At 42.1% G+C, this 20,329-nt stretch overlaps 1 protein-coding gene and 1 pseudogene across 2 annotated transcripts in view; both read right to left on the bottom strand.

Moving 5' to 3' along the window:
* IFT43 (intraflagellar transport 43) overlaps positions 1-20,329 on the bottom strand; it is a 106,969-nt gene that overhangs the window by 77,953 nt on the left and 8,687 nt on the right. The gene's annotated exons all lie outside the window — the stretch shown is intronic.
* On the bottom strand, positions 36-20,009 carry LOC108534977 (ubiquitin-conjugating enzyme E2 L3 pseudogene; annotated as a pseudogene).

Here is a 20,329-nt window from a genome sequence, read left to right as displayed (position 1 = left end):
CTGCTCATACTTGCTGGAATCAACTGCAGCAGATTTTAGTCCATGGGTCGCTTTTCCTCATATTTCTTTGTAAACTCTTCAGCATTCTTAAAGAATTTTTTACAGTCCTTAGAGTACCCTTCAGCTAGGTCAACCCGAAATGGGTGCTCGGGCTGGGGGCTGTTCACGAGTGCTATGACAGCCTGGATTACTTGGTCAGTTTTGGTTGCTGGCTTCCAGTTGCTAGCACTAATTACTGGCAAACAGACTTGCTCCTTTTTGTCATTGTTTGGGTGACAGATCTTTGTTTTAACTGTGGTCTTCAGTGGTTTAAATAGGTACTCTGCTGGAAATCTGATTTCCATTCTGACGGCCACTTTATCATATGAAGGGTTGTCACGAAAAATTAGCCCTTGCCAAATCAAGAAATTAGCTTCCTCAAACCTGGATGTTAGGAAGTTTCTCATTCCACATTTGTGGATTTCTTCAAGCTCCTTCATTAGCCTTCTGCTGGTTGTAGTCTTGGATTTGGTGCTGCTCCTTTCCCCAGCAATGTGATTTTAAAGGTCTAGTTGGTTTCTTTTGCATAGACAGTCCAGTCCCTGAACACTTGGTTGCTCTCCCTAAGAGGTATCATGACACCTAGACACCTAGTTATCCTCATTTCAAAAAAAGCCCACGGCTGTCTCCCCAGGGCAATCTGAAACACAGGATACACACCTAGGCCAGCCACTGCTGTTGCTCCTTTTATGACCAGCTGCCAGGACTGCTGGCCTTCCCTTCCCGGAGGTGACAGATCAGATGCTGGGGAACCTACAGGGGTGTGAATGTCCTTGCCAGCTCAACTGTCAGAGCTCCAGTGCCTGCCTGGACTGATGAGAAGTTGAAGCACTTTATTCACAGATATTTCCATTTGGACCATGGGTCCTTCCTGCAGAGCAGAGGAAGACACAAATGCATGATTTATTTTGTTCTTCAAATGTTGTGAGTCTGAGTTCTCTACCTAACGGTCTACTCATTTACAGGAAAAAGAATTTACTCCTGCTCCATCATTGAAGCTAAAAACTTAATCTTCAGGCAGGCTAAGACGGTCGTGGCATTTTTTTCCTAGAGTCCATCAACTCAAGAGTGTTCCTTGACTAAGCACTTGGGAAGACATCTGTTGGCATTTTGGAAGAATCTATTTTCTATCCCTGTGTTAAGGAGGAGAGAACGAAACTACATGGAAGAGAGGGATTAAAGCTAAACAAATTTAAAAGCCAGAAAGAAGAGAAGGCCTGATCCTAGAATTCAAAAGTCCTGGTTTATTCTTTAAATTACTCTCCTGAAATTCAGAGGCACAGCCCCAAGACAACAGCTGGAAAAATGATTTCCAATTTTGGCTGACTTACTGCCAGGTAACATTCCCTAAACTTGTTTTAAAAAAAGAAAGAGTCTTAAAATATGTAACACCAAGAGGGACAGAAATAGGATCGAGTGACGGTAGTCCTTAGGCAGTGTATCTCTCGTGTTCTCTCTTAAAAGCTGGAGTCACGTCTCCGAGTGTGGGAAATGAGCACAGCCTGCTGGGGCTGCCGCCTGATGGACGGAGGGGGCAGGACCCTGCATAGCTCCTGAAAAGCAGCAAAAATGTGTTCTCTCCAAAATAAACAGGGGGCAGGAATGACTGCGAGTAAAGAGTTGGAAGCACGTGACTGGCAGTTGCAGTCCTGAAATACCAGCTTTCTACAAAAAGGAGCCTGTGAGAGGCAGAGAGCGGGAATTTCAGGAAATGGCCTCTTTATATGGTCTCATCCGAATGGGCTAGGATTCAATAACTGGAATTACCATGTCAGAGGGAGTCTTTAGGACCAGACTTGTTTCTGATCTTTATATGGTTCCCCCAGATTCTTAAGATGCCAAAACAGAAAAGATGCTGCAGTGCCAAAAAAGGAGCCTTCTGAGTTTAGAAACTTCTCACACACTCTCAGAAGTCCTGGAGAAACTCCACCCTAACCCCAAAATATGAATCAGGCCAAGAGTTCTAAGTCCAAACTGCAACCTGTTTCAAAAAGCCAGTCTAAATACACGCATACATTCCAACAGAAAGATATTTAGTTAGGCAAGATCAATCGCAAACTTCGCACATATCCATCTTCCAGCTTCTAGAAGCAATGCAGCTCCCACATTCAATCTTAGATTACTGACTAAAAGCAAACTTCCCTTTCTTTCTCCAGCAATCTTAGAGAAGATCCAAGAAAGTTGTTCTTTATATGCTTGGTGAGTGAAAAGACTGACAGTAATATGGTATGTGCATACGCTGAAGGGCTGGCATCTACTCCTGCAATCTGTCCTCCATGCACAGTTCCAACTCTGCCAGTTTTTTCCTCCTGCCTCAACCCTGGGTCTGACAACTAATCCCTCAGAGAAATGAGTTTCTCCATAGTAGATTTAAGGTCATGGAAGGTAATGGATCACCCAAGCTTAGAACTGAACTCCTGTGAATAAACGTAGTTCTCTCAGGCTGAAATGGACATATAAAAATGCAAAGTCTATTTTATGTATAAGAAAGAAAGCTGATAATCAATGAATGCTAAAGCCATTAGGTATAAGACTGACTGGTGGGCAACTGGGCATTCTCACAGTGCCAAAGAATCAACCCGTATATTACATGCTACTTGCAGGGGAGAAAAACGTTCCTTAACAATGGAGATATCTATCATTATCCTAACTCAGTGATCAAACTTAGCAGCATTAACAGTGGGATGTAATGTGCTGCCACGTGAAACACATGACACCACCCAGGAAAACTTCCTGCCTAAACCATTCAACTGGAATCTAATCAAGCCTTCCAGTCTGATTTCCAGCCTAACGGAAATCAGGTGAGAAGGTAATAAGCAAAATGACACTTGGAAGAAAGAATCAAACAAACCCAGAATGTGGGAAACTCTGGTAGAAGAACTGGCCTTAATCTCTTCAAAAGTGTCAATGCCATTAAAAAGATAGGAGTGGGCCAGGTGCAGTGGCTCATGCCTGTAATCCCAACACTTTGGGAGGCTGAGGCAGAAGGATCACTTGAGGCCAGAAGTTCAAGACCAGCCTGGGCAACAAAGTGAGACCCCATCTCTACTACTGCTGCTGCTACTGCTACTACTGCTACTACTACTACTACTACTACCACCACTACTACTACTAATAATAATTAGCTGGGTGTGATGGTGTGCAGCTGTAATACTAGCTACTCAGGAGGCTAAGGTGAGAAGATCACTTGAGCCCAAGAGGTTGAGGCTACACTGAGCTATGATCACACCACTGCACTCCAGCCTGGGCAACATTTAAAAAAAAAAAAAAGTAGAAGTGAGGGAGTTAGGGGACTATTCTAAATTAAAAGAGACTTAAATAAACTAATTGTGTGATTCTTGATTGGATTCTGGTGTGAACAAAAGAGCTATAAAAATACTTTGAAGACAACAGTGAGAAATAAATTTGGAGTGAGTAATAGATGGTGTTAGGAAATTATTCATACTGTTAGGTGTAGACTTGTGGCTTTCTAGGAAAATATCTTTCTTTTTAGATACATGCTGAAGTGTCTAAGTAACATGCTATGATGCCTATAATTTGCTTTGAAATAATTCAGCAAAAAATTATGTATAAAACATACACTATATTTTTAAATATTTTATAAATTATAATTTAAGTAAATACGGCAAAATGGTAGTAACAGTTGAATCTAGTTGATGGATATATGTTGTTCATTATACTAATCTTTTCTACTTTTCTGGGTGTTTCTAATTTTAATGAAAAGTTAAAACAATAAAGAAACTAGATGCATAAAGTTGAGGTTTAACAAAAGAGAAAAAAGGCAGGGTTGGTATGGAGGAGGGTACCAGCACGGAGGTTGTTCCTCAATGCATGTGCTCAGTGAAAAACAATGGGACATTCTCCACGTAATGGTTGGTAATTCCTAACATGCTGGGGACCAGAAAACTACTCTACACCCAAAGCACAGGGTCTCAAGATCCCTGCCACGACTACACGTGATGGAGGAAGGTGCTTTTAGATAAAAGTGCCTCCCTGCCCACCCCAGCCTCCTGTGGGATATATTTTAATTGTGTATACCTGAAATCAGAGAAGAAAACAATGTGGTAGAAGAACACTAGAGGCCGGGCAAGGTGGCTCATGCCTGCAATCCCAGCATTTTGGGAGGCTGAGGTCAGGAGTTCAAGACCCGCCTGGCCAACATGGTAAAACCCTGTCTCTACTAAAAATACAAAAATTGGCCAGGCATGGTGGTGTGCACCTGTAGTCCCAGCTACCCTGGAGGCGGAGGCATGAGAATCACTGGAACCCGGGAGGTGGAGGTTGCAGTGAGCTAAGACTGCACCACTGTACTCTAGCCTGGGTGACACAGCAAGACTCTGTCTCAAAAAAATAAAAACAAAAACAAAAAAACAATAGATGAGACATCAAGTAATCTGACTTCCGGCTTCTAGTCCTTGCTCTCCCACAGACTAGGTCCACAATCCTGGGTTTTTCTTCATGGTAGAATGATTCCTCCCACTTCCAAAATTCTGTAATTCTATGGATGTATGAATTGCGGCAAACTGAATTCAGGTACCTAGGAAGAAGGTACCTAGGAGGAAGGTGCCTAAGCAAAACAGATGTAAATGGCAACACCAAACACTTATCCATTTAAGCTGATATGAAGGGGACACAGACAAAAACAGAGAGAACACAGGCTACAGAGAGAAATGAGAATGTGTCAGCATAAGGTCTTGACTGATGGTGAATAAGCCAAGCTAGGCAATTAGAAATAATATATTAACGAATTCAAAGCTAATGATAAAATAATAATATCCAATGTCTATTGAGGGTTTACCATACATGAAAGCTTTAGGAGGATTATTTGCTGAATCTTATGATATGATGAAGTAGGTACTACTACATACTAAGTGTACTGATGAGGAAACTGAGGCTTAGAGATTAACTCAGCTAAAAATCACACTATTTGTAAATAACAGGGCGAGGATTCAAACGCAGGTGTGTCTGATACCTGAGCTTTGCAATGAAGCAGATGATACATGATTGCCTAGTGGCTAGTTGCATGCCACCTAGAACGGGCTTGAAAGGACAGAACCGCCACAGAAAACAACCAATCTGGGCTGAAACAAAGTACCCAACAACAAGAGAGACTAGATCCATGCCATCCAGACTGATAATACAAATATAAGACCTGGCAAGACCAAACTGAAAGGACCACATTTCTTTCATTTATTTCCCGGGCTCAAGGTAAGATGTACCTGTCAATGATACAAATATGTTCAATAAGATAGGAGGTCCAGAAAATAGCATGGTCTAATCCTTACCCCTTTAATGAGGCAAGTCGAGGATTAGATTGAGGGAAGCGTTAAAAGGCAAAGTCAGAATTAAAAAGTGATGCCAAAATCATATTAATAACAGCTTTAACAGTGGGCCAAGCTGTGTTAGGCTGCATTCAGTATAAATCTTCGCACTTGGAAGACAGCTGTGTCTTTACTGCATGCTACAAGATATTTTCCTCATACCAACAGTGGAGTAGCTTTGAAGAAGGAGGGCCTGAATCAAGGATATGTGATTTTGCCACAAGGAAGCAAAGGGGAAAAGCTATTTAAAGGTGGGGAGAGGGAGGCAGGGGAGGAAAGAAAGAGGGAGCAGGAAGGAGGGACAGTCCTAGGTTCAAATTCTAGAAATGTCTCTTTCTGGCTGGGCAGCCTTGGGCCCATCCTATCTCCACTGAGCCTCCTTTTCCTCATGTGTAAAATGAGAATGATCATGAGTCCCTTGCAGGTCTACTGTAGACACTGGAGAAAATCCCTGGCATAGAGTAGACTCCTAATAAATAGCGATAATAGAGGCTGTTATATTATTTTCAGAAATAATAATAATAGTAATAAAACGCAGACTTCAGAAGAGAAATCCTTAATGCTTAGGGTTGAGACAACGGGAGTTTTTGGTGGCCAGATGTTATAGAGCTTTTTACTTGGGGGAGGCCTTGCACATATTTCATTCTAGGGATCCAATTATCTATTCGAGCTTCCCTGAAGAGAGAGATATCCTTTAAAGCTGCTCGAATCAAGAAGAGGAAACCACAGTTCTGTAGCTCACTGAGACGTAAATGTGATGCTCAGGACAGCCACAGTGTTGGCAAATGCTCTACTGGTGTCGCACTTCCCAAATATTCACACATAACCTATAAGAAAAAGAGCCATATCCTACAGCTCAATACAGAGTCATCAAACTGCCCAATTTAAGTGACTCATGGGATAGGGCTGCCAGTAGTTTGTTGAAGAGGCTGATCCAAAGAGAACAGATTTCAGCCCTGAAAGTCATTCTTCAAATTCACCCTGGACTTTCCCACCCTGGATGGCATCTTCTTAATCTCAATTACATCCTTTTGGGTCATCCTAAATCAGCTCTCCCTCCTTCCTCTTCTTGGGTCTATATACCTTTCAGACACTTATAAAGACATGCCCCATTTCCCCATACTTTTTGCCATTCAGCCAACATAAACATTCTTTTCAACATTCATCAGAAATCAAAACCTATACATTTCTGTCATTCTCTTAACTCCTTTCCATTTATTAAAATCAACCCAGCATGTGTGTAGCCAGAAATGTGCACAATATTGAAGGTGTAAATTGCCAACACTCTAAGAAGCAACCCCTCCTGGCACATGACTTAGTGACTTTGTATAAGCACAGTCTGACTTGCTACCTCAACCAAATCCAGGATGGAATGACTTGGAGCAAGTTGAGAGCAGTAGAAGCATGCTGTAACCTTGATGCTTTAGGAAACCTGATCTCTCACAAGGCTCCTCATGGGTGATGATGGAAAAGAAGTGAGGGCAGCTTGAGAGAAGCATTAACCCATGGGCTGGCGGCCCACATCATGTGAGACCTAAAGAGAAATGCCCGGCTTCATTCCCCGCTCTGTGTCACACAGTGGTGAGACCAGGGACACTGCAGGTTTCACACTGCAGTTTTTAATTTTGCTTTAGTTGTAGGAGCCCAAGGAGAAGACACTATAAACAGAGAGCAAGGTCATGGCTAGCAAATTAGTATACATTTCACTATACCTACTATATACCATCTGAAAAGTAATCCCAGGACAGGTGCAATGGCTCACACCTGTAATCCCAAAATTTTGGAAGGTCAAAGCAGGAGAAATGCTTGAGCTCAGGAGTTCAAGACCAGCCTGGGCAACAAAGTGAGACCTGATCTCTACAAAAAATAGAAAAATTAGCCTGGCATGCTAGCGCATGTCTTTAGCCCCAGCTACTCAGGACACTGATCTAGGAGGATTGCTTGAGCCTAGGAGACAGAGGCTGCAGTGAGCCGTGATCCCACCACTGCACTCCAGCCTAGGCAACAGAGCGAGACTCTGTCTCAAAAAAACAAAAAAGTGTCCCCAGTAATCCTTAAAAATATTTTTTAAATTTCTAGAACTGTTTCCCAAACTTCTGGATTTCATAAACTGTCAATATTTCAAAAAGCAAATTTCTGTTTGTGTGGATTGGCAGTACAGCTTAACAGCTTTTAATTTTGTTAAGAATTTTTTTTAACCATTTCTTCTCTCCATCATTTCATTACAGAATGGACCTTTCTAATCTCCCCAAATTAGAAAGGACACAAACCAGGATAAGAAATGGTCCTTTAGATGGAACAAATTTAGTTTATGAAAACTTACTACATTGTTCTTGGATTTCTCCTATCAGTAAAAACTTCCTTATGCATACACCAGTGTTAAAACATGCTACAGTCTCTTTTTCAGCTTATCAGTCCAAGCCCCAGGTTAATTTCTCAGGTTCTTTTCCCACCCTTTCCCAAATGAGCAAGGCTGAAGGCCAGCTTCTCTACCACCCCAGCTGAAAATGGCCTAACAGGAAAGGCCGGACCTAGGAACAGTCACTTAACCCATAAATTTTGCTACTCAGCTTCAGGCTGCACAGAAAGACCCTCCCCACTCCCACCCTTGAAATAGCACGCTGCCAACCTCTCTAACTCTAGAGGCCTTTTTAGATTAACCTTTCTTAGTGCTCAGCACAGCATCTGCATGGACGAACACTTGTATTCTGGTGACTTATCTCTGGTCTCTGGGCCTCCCTCATACCCATGTTTCTGGTCATTACTTCCAAGTCGCACCTCTAATGCCAGAACAGTTTCTGTCTCGCTAGCTAATATATCAGAATGGCCCTGTCATTAGTACCAAGGGAAAATGGACAATCTGTCTCTGCAACAACCCCTCTCATTCTTTTCTCACTAATAATATCATCTGAAAAAAAGAAAGAAACAGTGTATGCTGAAACAGTCCAAAAGCAATTAGCACATAATGGGAAAGTAGTATGTATTCAACTAATCTTCACACAGATAATAATTGTAACTTTGGACAAAACGTATAAAACCACTATTAGAAGATACTGGAGAGGAAACAAAAGCAGGCAGACACTGGAGATTTTGTCCTTGAAACAAAAGAACTGGACTGGTAAAAATCCATGCTCAAATAGATTCTCTGAGTGTGAGTGCACTCAGTCTGTACAACAACTGGGTAGCTGGAACTCCAGCAGAAAGCTGCAATTTTATTGGCTTTAAGAACAAAACTTGGGGCTGCTAGAATGGCTAGAAATAGGGGAAAATCCTGAGAAGGAGGGAGCCCCCAAATATGTACACAAATTTCTCTAAAATTCTTAGTCAATACCTGAAGTGTACACGCATGAAGGAGACTCCAAGAAACCCAGTGAGAAGCAACTGCTGAAAGGAGAATAAAAAGCTGAGTAGAGATGAAATTTCATTGCAAGGGAGGCAGCGTTTGGAGTTTGAGTTCCACAAAGTTAGACGTGCTTGGTACAAACATTGAGTCTTTCCCTGAAATCCCAGAAGGGCCATCTTAGGAGTAAAGACCAGGCCCCAGGACTATGGGATTTGCTCAAGGACAAAGGGCAAAACCAAAATAGACCCAACCTAACACAATCCAAAACCAAGTCCCCACAAGTTTAAGGTGATCCACAAATAGTTTAACTGCCTACTAAAACAAAAATAAACATTTTTTGGAGGAAGGTAATTCCAGAGTTACTGTAATTTTTCATCTACAATGTCTTATGTACAAACAAAATTACTAGACATATGAAGAAGCAGGAAAATGTGACCCATACTCAGAAGAAAAGTAGACAATAAAACTGACCCCAGATATTAGAATTAACAGACAAGAACTTTAAAGCAGCTATATAAGGAGCTTAAAAGCAGATATATGTTCAAGGACTTATGGGAAAAGATGGCCATAATGAACGAACAGATGGGAAATCTAGGAGAGAAACAGAAGCTATATAGGAAAAAAACAGACGAGGAAAAATAAATGGAAATTTCTAATTTAAAAGTAAAATATCTAAAATGAAAAAAATCAGTTGGGCTTAACAGCCGTTTGAATAAAACAGTAAAAATCATCAGTGAACTTAAAGACAGACCAATAGAAAATACCCAGTCTGAAGAACAAAGGACAAAAGATGGGAAAAAAATTAATAAGGCTTTAGGAACAAAAAACATAGAACAAACTTATGGAACAATATCAAACAGTCTAACATTTATGCAACTAGAGTCCCAGGCACAAAGGAAGAGAAAAAAGGGCAGAACAGATATTTGAAGAAGTAATCGCCTAAGACTTTCCAAATTTGGAGTGACAAATATCAACTGTGAGATCTGCAAACCTTAGCAAATCCTAAACAGAAAAAAAATCAAAGAAAATGACACACAGTCACATCATAGTCAAAGTGCTAAAAAGCAAAGATAAAGACAAAATCTTTAAAGCAGGCAGAGGGAGGAGAAAAGACTTACATACGGAACACTCGGGGGGAAAAATGGCCAGAGGACAAAGTTATGGCAATTTTTAAAGTGCTGAAACAAAAAAAAAACAATCTGGAATTCTATATCAATATAAAATATCCTTCAAAATGAGGATGAAATGAAAACATTTTCAGATTTCAGATAAACTAGATAGAAAAGTTGTTCTTGGTGAATCTGTACTACCAGAAATGCTAAAGGAAGTTCTTCAGGCTAAAGAGAAATGATACCCCCAGATGGAAACTTGGATCTATTGGAAGAAATGAAGAACAACAAAAAAGGCAGAATTTCTCTCAGACAACTGTTTAAAGTAAAATGACAAGCTGGGCTGGGGGTGGTGGCTCACACCTGTAATCCCAGCATTTTGGGAGGCTGAGGCAGGTGGATCACTTGAGGTCAGGAGTTTGAGACCAGCCTGGTCAACATGGTGAAACCCTGTCTCTACTAAAAATGCAAAAATTAGCCAGGTGTGGTGGCAGGAACCTCTAATTCCTGCTACTTGGGAGGCTGAGGCAGGAGAATCGCTTGAACTGGGAGGCAGAGGTTGCAGTGAGCCAAGATCACACCACGGCACTCCAGCCTGGGCAACAGAGTGAGACTCTGTCTCAAAAACAAAACAAAATAAAACAAAAACCTGACAAACTGTATTGCAGAGTTCTTAATATAAATAGTTAAAAAATATATAGTATTAATACCACAAAGCACTGGGGGGACAAGTGGACTTACATGGCTGCAAGGGTCTCACATTTTATATGAAGTAGTAAAATTTTTTTTTTTTTTTTGAAACAGAGTCTTACTCTATAGCCCAGGCTGGAGTGCAGTGGCACGATCTTGGCTGACTGCAACTTCTGCCTCCTGGGTCCCAGTTCAAGCAATTCTCCTGCCTCAGCCTCCCGTGTAGCTGGAATTACAGGCGCGTCTCACCATGTCCAGCTAATTTTTGTATTTTTAGTAGAGACAGAGTTTCACTATGTTGGCCAGGCTGGTCCTGAACTCCTGACCTCATGATCCTCCTGCCTCGGCCTCCCAAAGTGCTGGGATTACAGGAGTGAGCCACCACACCCCACCGTGGTATAATATTAACTATGTAACCAGTGATAAGGATGCATATTTTAAATCCTAGAGCAACCACTTAAAAAAAAAAGTATAAAAAACTATACCTAAAAGCCAATGGAGGAATTAAAATGGAACATAAAAGCAATGGGCTAAACACAGTGACATAACTCTCCATTATACTGGGTAAAGGCATGCGACCAGAAATGTTTCAGCCTATCACTAATGACATTTAACATTAGTCAGTACCCTTTTCCTGTAAAGTATCATTATTTAAAAGAATATTTTACTATCATTCTGCTCCTTCTTAGTAATTATTGATGTGTCACATAAGAAGAATAAATCTAGCCTAGCTAATGATTTCAGTGAAGCTTTCTGATAACAACCTTACGGTTTCTAAGCAGATTACATATTCTATATTCACAGCACACTCTCTCTATCTCCTTGCCTCTCCTAAATCCTAGCTTCCCCCATGGACTTCATTGCTCTTGCGGCTCTTTCAAGGAGAGTCTGCTCATTCTTTAAAACCCCACAAACCCAAGTCCCAAGACAATACTCTTGTTTCACTCCCCAAAGTTCCTCTAGACCATTACTCTTCCAAATTATTATGAAACACTTCTTTCAAAACTCATACCATTCAGCTATACCACCTCTCTCTTCTTCATTCCTGTCACTAACAATGCCCTGAGCACACACTGACCAAAAATTTGGGCATTTGGCTCCCTCTCCACAACTATTCTCATTATTCTAAGCAAAGTCAGTGTTCACATGAACAGTTCTAGTGTTTAGCCTTGTGGTTCCCAGACCCTTTAAATGCCAATGGCCTTGCTACTTCTTGAAACTCCAGTCATAACTGGAACTGCTCCATCTCTGAAATATCCAGTCCCCTCCTTCCCTCCTTATCTAAAAACTTCCTTCTTGGTGTCATTTCTTTCCCTATCAACCGAGTTCATTCCCAAGGTCTATGACATCATGCCACCCCCCTTATCTTTTTACCGCACTTCCCCTTGCTATGGCTGGAATGTCCCCTCCAAAACTTGGGTTGAAATTTAATTGCCATTGTAACAGTATTAAGATGTGGGAATTTTTTTTTTTTTTTTTTTTTTTTTTGAGATAGAGTTTCGCCCTTGTTGCCAAAGTGTGTGATCTTGGCTCACTGCAACCTCCACCTCCCGGGTTCAAGTGATTATCCTGTCTCAGCCTCCTGAGTAACTGGGATTACAGGCCTGCACCACCACGCCCGGCTAATTTTGTATTTTTAGTAGAGATGGGGTTTCACCATGTTGGTCAGGCTGGTCTCGAACTCCTGACCTCAGGTGATCCACCTGCCTCAGCCTCCCAAAGTGCTGGGATAAAAGGCGTGAGCCACCATGTCCAGCCAAGATGTGGGATTTTTAAGAGGCAGTTAAGCCATGAGAGCTTCCGCCCTCATGAATGGATTAATGCCATTATCACTAGAGTGGGTCCCTTATAGAAGGACAAGTTCAGTCCCCTTTTGCCTTACCCTCTCATATGCCCTCTTGCCATTCCACCTTCTGCCATGGGATTACTCAGCAAAAAGGCCCTCACCAGATGCCAGCACATTGATCTGGGACTTCCTGGCTTTCAGAAGTGTGGGAAAATAAATGTCTGTTGTTCATAAATTACCCACTCGGTGGCATTCTGTTAGAGCAACATAACACAGAATATGACATCCTCTAAAGCCTGCATCAAGCCAACTACCTGCTTCCACTGTGTCAAGATCCAGCCTGCTCAGGGGTGTTGGAGAAACTTGCACAACCATGCGAATTAAGGCTAAACAAATTCATGCTCTGCCTTCCCTCAGCAGGGTTCTACCTGGTCTCCCTGCTTCCAGTCTCACCTACCTCAAATCTGTATTGCATGGCCGCAGGGGCCCCTGGGAGTTACAAAGAGTTCTAGATAGTGAGGGGAAGCTAGGTTCCAATCAGGAGGCATTTCTATGTAAGTATTTCTGGTAAATTGCCTAACAAGGTCTCTGAAGAAAGGCCATCTGAATATTGAAGACTCAAGTAACTCAGCTATGATTTCTGTTCCAGTTATAAGTATTTGCTTTTATACCTGATTTTGAATCTATCATTTTGAATTGTTTGTCTTAAGGAAGGCCTCCAAATTGCATAAGCTTCAGGACTCACAAAACCTGGATCCATTCCCGTCCAATTGTTGTCAAAGTGTTCTTTCTAAAATGCAAATCCAACCATACTGCTTCTCCACTGAAAATGTGTTTGTACTTGGAGATCATGAAGGGTCTGTGTGTCAAAAAAGAATCAGGAGTTCATGCTATAGGTTCTTCATAGAGACCCCAAAATATATGCTGATGGCCCCCACATCTGTTATCATTAGTTTCCAACTTTCTCTCTTAAGCTCTATACCAAATTTTCAACTTGGCAGACCTCTTTGAAAATCCTGAAGGCAACTCAAATTCAGCATGTCCCAAATTGAAGTAATTATCCTTTCTTGTTCACCAACTGCTAACACTCTTAAATTCTCAGTCTCAAAAATGTCATTATCCATTCAGTCTTTTCAGCTACATGTGGGCTCAACTCCAGACTCTCCTTCTCTCCCACTTCCAACAGCCAATCTGTTCCCACGTCCTAGCTGCCCACCCTCAGACAGGCCTCTTGTCACTGGCCTCTCCTCTTCAGACCTCTCCACCAGGGTTTTGTTCTTGTTTCCCAAAGTGAGGCACATATGCCACTGGTGAGACAGCTGGAAAAGGTAAACAGATGAACCTTTTTAAAAATAGCCAGTTATGTACATTATGTACACTAAGAAAAAATATAAATACCACAAATGATCATTTCACTGAAAACTTTTTAAAAAATAAATGCATTTAAGTATAAAAGGAAAGTTGATTTAAAGAGAAAAGTTAATGATGTGAGTGGTATGTATTGTAACTGTAAAAATGTAAAACGGTTGAAATGATGGGGAAATGCCAGAGGTTTGGGAATGCTGCCTTGGTTGATGCCTTCATCATCTCTCAGAAGGACTGCTCCAACCGCCTCCCAGCGATCTCCCTGCCAACAAGCTCTCCCACTCTATCCTCCAGTGTAGCTGCCAGATTCATCTTCCTAGAAAACAAAGTCGGTCACGTCATTCTTTGCTTTAAAATCTTTGTGGGCTCCCTACAACATAGAAAACGAACTTTTATTTCTCCACTTGGAATGCCAGGCCTATGTTCCCAATACATTAAATGGCTTTACCGTGCCCTAAAAGCCCCCGGCCCCTGTGCAATGGCACGCCTTAGAACAGGCTTTGCAGGCTGCCAGAAATGGCTTTTTGCCCTCCTTGCTCATTAGCAAATTCCTACTCGTCCATGTCAACCCACTTCAAGAGCTGCCTCTTTTAGAAAGCCTTCCCTAACTTCCAGGCAGGGTGAGGTGCTCCTTCTGCGTTCCTGATCTCAGATACTACCTCAGAACTATAATTTTTGGTCAGGTATGTGGTTCCCCAACTAGAATACGAAGTTTTCTTGTTAAAATATTTTTGTATTGGAAAGTGTATATTAAATGTAGGATAAATAAGTGAATGAATAAAATTCTACTTATAAATATGTAAATTAAAAAATATATAAATGTGCCAGGTGCGATGGCTCATGCCTGTAATCGCAACACTTTGGGAGCCCGAGGTAGGAGAATCACTTAAGGCCAGGAGTTTGAGACCAGCCTGGGCAACACGTGAGATCGTGTCTCTACAAAAAATTTAATATACATACACATATATATAAATGAATGGGTAAAGGAAAATGGAGTGTGGGGGTCGGAGTTCTTCGTTACCACTGGTTAAGAGGACAAACAACAAGAGATGCAGGAAAAAGAGAAACAGTGGAGAAAAAACAGAGGAAGCTCAATAAAAGAGAGGAAAAAAACAAAGAGAAAGAGATGTCAGAACCAGGCATGGTGGCTCACACCTATAATCCCAGAGCTTTGGGAGGCCAAGGTGGAAGGACTGCTTGAAGCCAGGAGTTCAAGGTCATCCTGAGCAACACAGCATGACCTTGTCTCTACAAAAAATAAAAATAAATTAGCTTGGTGTGGTGGTGCATGCCTATAGTTCCAGCTATTCGGCAGGCTGAAGGGGAGGATTGCTTGAGCCCCCGAGTATATGTCATAGCCTATTCACTGAATTCTTCCAACAAGGATTTACTGAGACGCCACTCAGTGTGTATTGTGCCAGGCACATCTGGCCCTCTCTCTGCTCCCTGAAATTGCAGGGACCCCTATTGCTAAACCCAATAGAACCTGCTCAGGCCTTCCCTTCCTGGACTCTCTCAGCAGCATCAAACACTGCTGACCCCTCAGTCCTTCATGACACTCTCACTTACCTTGGCTTCTGGACACTACAGGTGCTTGGTTTCTCCTCTCCTCTCTGGTCACCACTCCTCGATTTTTTTTTTTTTTTTTTTTTTTTTGAGATGGAGTTTCGCTCTTTGCCCAGGGTGGAGTGCAGTGGCGCAATCTCAGCTCACTGCAAGCTCTGCCTCCTGGGTTCATTCCATTCTCCTGCCTTAGCCTCCCGAGTAGCTGGGACTACAGGCGCCCGCCACCACGCCCAACTAATTTTTTGTATTTTTAGTAGAGATGGGGTTTCACCGTGTTAACCAGGATGGTCTCGATCTCCTGACCTCGTGATCCACCCCTCTTGGCCTCCCAAAGTGCTGGGATTACAGGCATGAGCCACCACGCCCGGCCCCTCAATTTCTTTTGGTAAGCTATTTTTTGGCTATGTGTTTCCTAAACATGAGTGGTTGTCAGCTTCTGTCTGTTCCTCCACTTCCATCAGAAGCCCTCTCCTCTTACTCTAAAACCCTCTCTTAGAGTGTTGGGCTTCCATTTACCACCTCAATGCTAAGGACTTCCAAATCTCCAACTCCAGCCCACAGCCTAGTATACACAAGTCCCACACATTAAAGCCTCTTGGGCATTTCCTGCAGGTTGAATACATCATCTCCCACTCCTCACACCTGAGGATTCATTTAACCAGCACTTATAAGGACCTACACAATGTCAGTCTCCAGGGAGGAGAACAGCCACTTCTGCAGCTTGCAATTAGTTAGGGAGATGAAACTAAATAAGGACACAAACATATGATTACAAACTGTGATTGAAGTGATAAGTAAAATGTGAAAAAAGAAACAAGAGCATATAATAAAGGCACTTCACTTAAAGAGTAATATTTTTTGAAGGAGTGATACTCAAGTCAAAGGATAAGGAGAGCAGTCAGCCCAACAAACACTAGTGGTAGATATTCTAGGGAATGATTCTTTCCATTCTAGTCTATGAAACTCTACTATTTCAGGGAAGTATTCTAGGGAACTAGACATCATAAGAAGTAAGGAACTAAAGAGGCATGGTAAGGAGCTCAGCACGACTACAACAGCTGACAGGTGTGAAATGAGGCTGGCCACGCAGAGAAGACCCATATCACACAGGGCTAAGTTAAGAATTTGGGTTTGTTTGTTTTTTATCTTAAGTGCAATGAGTATCCATTAAAGGGTTTGACTGTGAAATGACTGATACACATTTTTACAAGACCACTCTAGCTAAATTGCAGGACAGTGGGAATATAAGAGGAGGCACTAGTCATGAGGCAACTATTGAAGCCCAGGTGGGATGACAGTGGCTCAAATCATTTATCTAATTCCCCTAACCCCGCCCCAAACAAACACTTTTATTTTCTAACAGAATTCTGTTCACAGCCATAGATCCTGACAAGTCTCTGCTCTGGGCACTTTGCCTAAATAGAAGTCAGTTCTCATTACAACAAAGGTATCATTCCCATGAAAAGTTTCACATACCAAAAAAAGATTTCTGAACACAGCCAGTGGTCTATTTACTCCAAAAAGGAGTCAAACCAAATTCCAACGTTACAATAGAATCTGAAATCCTTGAGCATACCTCAGAGATTTTTCTTGACCAGCAAACACAAAAACATAGAGAAAGGTATAGTGGCTGCACTGAAGATGCAGCAATAAAAGACAAGGCTAAAAATACTGAAAGCTCACTGTTTAGCTCTCATAACATTACCAATTATTTCAGTGTCATACTAGAAATGTTGACCTCATATGGGTCATTTGTGAAAAGGCAAAGGGGCTGGTTTTCAAACACTTGGTCCATTTATCAAGGAAGGCAAAAGGGGCTGGTTTCAAATACAAAGTCACTTATGACCACCCCTCTATCACCTGTATGGTCAACTGCTCCACCAACAAATCCACCACACCATGCTCTCTCTCTTGTCTCCAGAACTCGGCTCATGCTCTTCCCTCTACCTGGAATATTCTTCTCCCTCTTCTCTTGGCTAATTTCTACTCATCCTTCAAGTCTCAGCTCAAACATGATTTCTTCCTGGATCACCTTTTTGGATATCCCTGAGAATAAAATGGGCTCAACGCGTGTACTCTCATATCTTCTGTAATCATCTCCACCTGACACTTCTCTGCAAGCCCCTAGGTCAAAGTTCTAGAAGACAGGGAGCATGTCTGGCTAGTCATTGTATTCCAAGTTCAAAGCACAATACCTGGCACACAGAAAGCTCCCAATCAAGTTACATAAATGAATGAATACTTCCTTTTTTCCAAGGTAACTGAGGTCACCAAGGTCACTCCTGCCCTCTTCATTTTCTACTCATCTGCCCCCAGAACAACAAAATGATACAAGTCAGCAATTAAGGATCATTCTTTGAAAAGACTGTCAACTTCCAGACAGAGAGTTGCATTTTGTTGATGGAAAGGTGTTAGCAAACAACTGGCCAACAGCACAAGCAGAAATGCTACTACGAGGGACAAATAAAATGGGTCTCAAGTGGCACAAAGAATTCTTACCAAAAGGATTCCTCACCCAAATGTTTCTTTGCCATAAGGGCCAGTTGTTAGTCTATGAAATATGAATATCTCTGTATCTTGGACAGAACTGATATTTAGGATAAATTGATAATACATTCTAATTCTCGTGTGATATAGATAAGGACAATAAAAGTTAGCAGGTGTTGGGCACTGCTCTAAGAGCTTTATATATTTTATTTAACCCTCCAGCAACCCAATGAGATAGATAATACTATCATCTCCATTCAACAGATGAGGAAATTGGCTTAGAGTGGTTAAGTAACACACCTGGGATATACACCTAGTAACTGGCAGAGCTGGGATTAAAGACAAAACGATCATCTTTTCTACTTCTCAGATTACATAGAAAATGACAACAAGAGAAGACTTACGGTGCACTGGGCTAAGCTCTTGACACATATTTCTCACCTAACCCTCCCCATAGGTGAGGAGGAAAATCTTAAAGTGCTCTTTGACCACCAACTTGCACTCTGGGTCTCACAGAAGCCAGCAAGAAGGCATGTTTTCGTGGGGCACTTGAAGAGCCTTTGACAAAGCCAGAGCCAGTGCTGGCGGAGAACCTCAAGACGCTGATTTCCAATTGCAGGCTCTACCCTGAGATGACATTCCCTCCCACACAGCGGCCGGCCCCAGGGATGGGCCAGCGATGCACATCTGCACACCCCAAGGGAGAGTTCAAAACCAAAGCACGCCAAGCATGACATAAATATGAAGTGTGGAAAACACATTCCTTATGAACAACTCCATATCAAATTCCCTGCATCCCTCTTCGGCAACGTTATCAGAAGCATCATTCAGTCCAGCCGATTGGAGAGCGGCTACGAAAAATGCTGGAAAATGTGACCAATCAGGAGAGTTATTTTTGTGAGAAAGAAGAAAAATGTCACCAAAAAGGGTCAGCAGATAACCCTATTGGGCTGAAAATAACTGCCTGGCTAGCAGACCAGTAAGGGGACAGGCGGAGGGCGAGAGACGTAATGCAAAGTGCCAAGGGAGCTCCAGCCGAGTGAGGCTGCTGGGGGATGAGGAAATTGGCCTAATTTGGGAACATGAGCCCAGCAGCATTTCTCAGATTCCTAAGAGGGAATCTGGCTAACTTTCAGTTCTGCGTCCTCGGAGGAACACCAAGGGGATGGGGGGAGAGAAAGGGAACAGCTGTGATTCCAACACTTCTCTAGACCACTGAACGAATAAGGGTAATCAAGTGAGAACTTACTCCCATTCCAAAAGAGACCCCAAGGGAATGACCCTGAGTCTCTCCGCCCTCTCCAAAACCCTCTTCTGTACTTGGAGGTCCTTCTTCTTCCCATCTAGCCGGTAGGAGAGGTGAGGCACTTGAGTCAGAAAGACTCAACTAGAGTCACAGATCAGCTGAATGCTTCTGACAAGTTACCCAGACTCTCAAAGTCTCCCTGTCCTCACATGTACAATATGATGATAAGAGTACCTACTTCAAGAGCTACCATAAGGCGCAACTAGGTCACTGCATGTAATGAACAGATAGCTAACAACTGTTCCAGTGTAAGCTATGACGATGATTATTAAAAGGACAATCTGCAAAATAAAAGCTAAGCCAAAAAGAGATCTAGATCCCAGCAAGAAATGCTCATCCAAAAGATGAGCTAGCCCTGGAGAGGTTTTGCCAAAGATTACTTTTGCCCAAACTCGGTAGAATGTAACTTTTTGGCAGAAAGCATCTGGGTCTGTCCTTGAAAGAGTTCTGTGAGGGCACAATCACTTGAATCAATAGAAGGTCAAGGCTCAGGCAGAGAAATCTGGTTTAACTCTCAGACCTGTCCTCCCCAGAGAAAGTTATACATCACAGACATGTAGACACTCAGCATAGAACTATCTTCCAGCAAAATCCTCAATACCTACAATTCCAACCGGAACTGCTAGCTGAACCATGCTTCTAGTGATCCAAGCCTGATTTGCAACAGGTGCACCCCACCTCCGCCCAAAAAATGTACAGTCATAAGCTTTCTTAGTACTTACCATTTCTTCTTGGGTTTCTGTGTGCCAGATACCGTGCTAAGTACTTTACATGTATTACCTAATTTGATCTTCACAACAACCCTAAAAAAGTAGACACAACTCCAATCTACTCCAAACTAGTAAAATTACACGAAGAGTTCATCTTTCTGGTAAATTTTAAAATTAGACAGTTAAGTGATTTGAAATGTATCAAATGACCAAGCAAATAAAAAGACTTTTCCTCTTCTCTCAGAGCAGGAAGAAGAGTTGAATTACCTGGACCGAACCACAGGCATCCTACTGGCACCGAGTCCTAAGTGGTTATGGAGACAACCAGAAGGAAAAGATCAAGAAGAGAGTTCACACAGGCCACTCAATCAGATATCCTGGAACTTAGGGCATACAATTTTTTTCACTCAACTCCAAATTAAAAACTGGAGAAGAATGTAGATTTTTTTAAGCTAAAATAATTCTTTCTTTTCATACCCAGGGCTACAAAAAAAGAGACCTTTCTATAATTTCTATTTGTTTTAAATTGACATGTCATTTCTGAACTGCCTACTCAAGAGCCATTCTCCTCACCCTCACCAAGAAACCCCGATGCTATGTATGGTAA

The sequence above is a fragment of the Rhinopithecus bieti genome, unplaced genomic scaffold (assembly GCF_001698545.2).
Source record: "Rhinopithecus bieti isolate Rb0 unplaced genomic scaffold, ASM169854v2 scaffold_11380, whole genome shotgun sequence".
Lineage (NCBI taxonomy): Eukaryota > Metazoa > Chordata > Mammalia > Primates > Cercopithecidae > Rhinopithecus > Rhinopithecus bieti.
The sequence above is the reverse complement of the archived record's forward strand: the minus strand, read 5'-3'. Positions and strand labels throughout refer to the sequence as shown.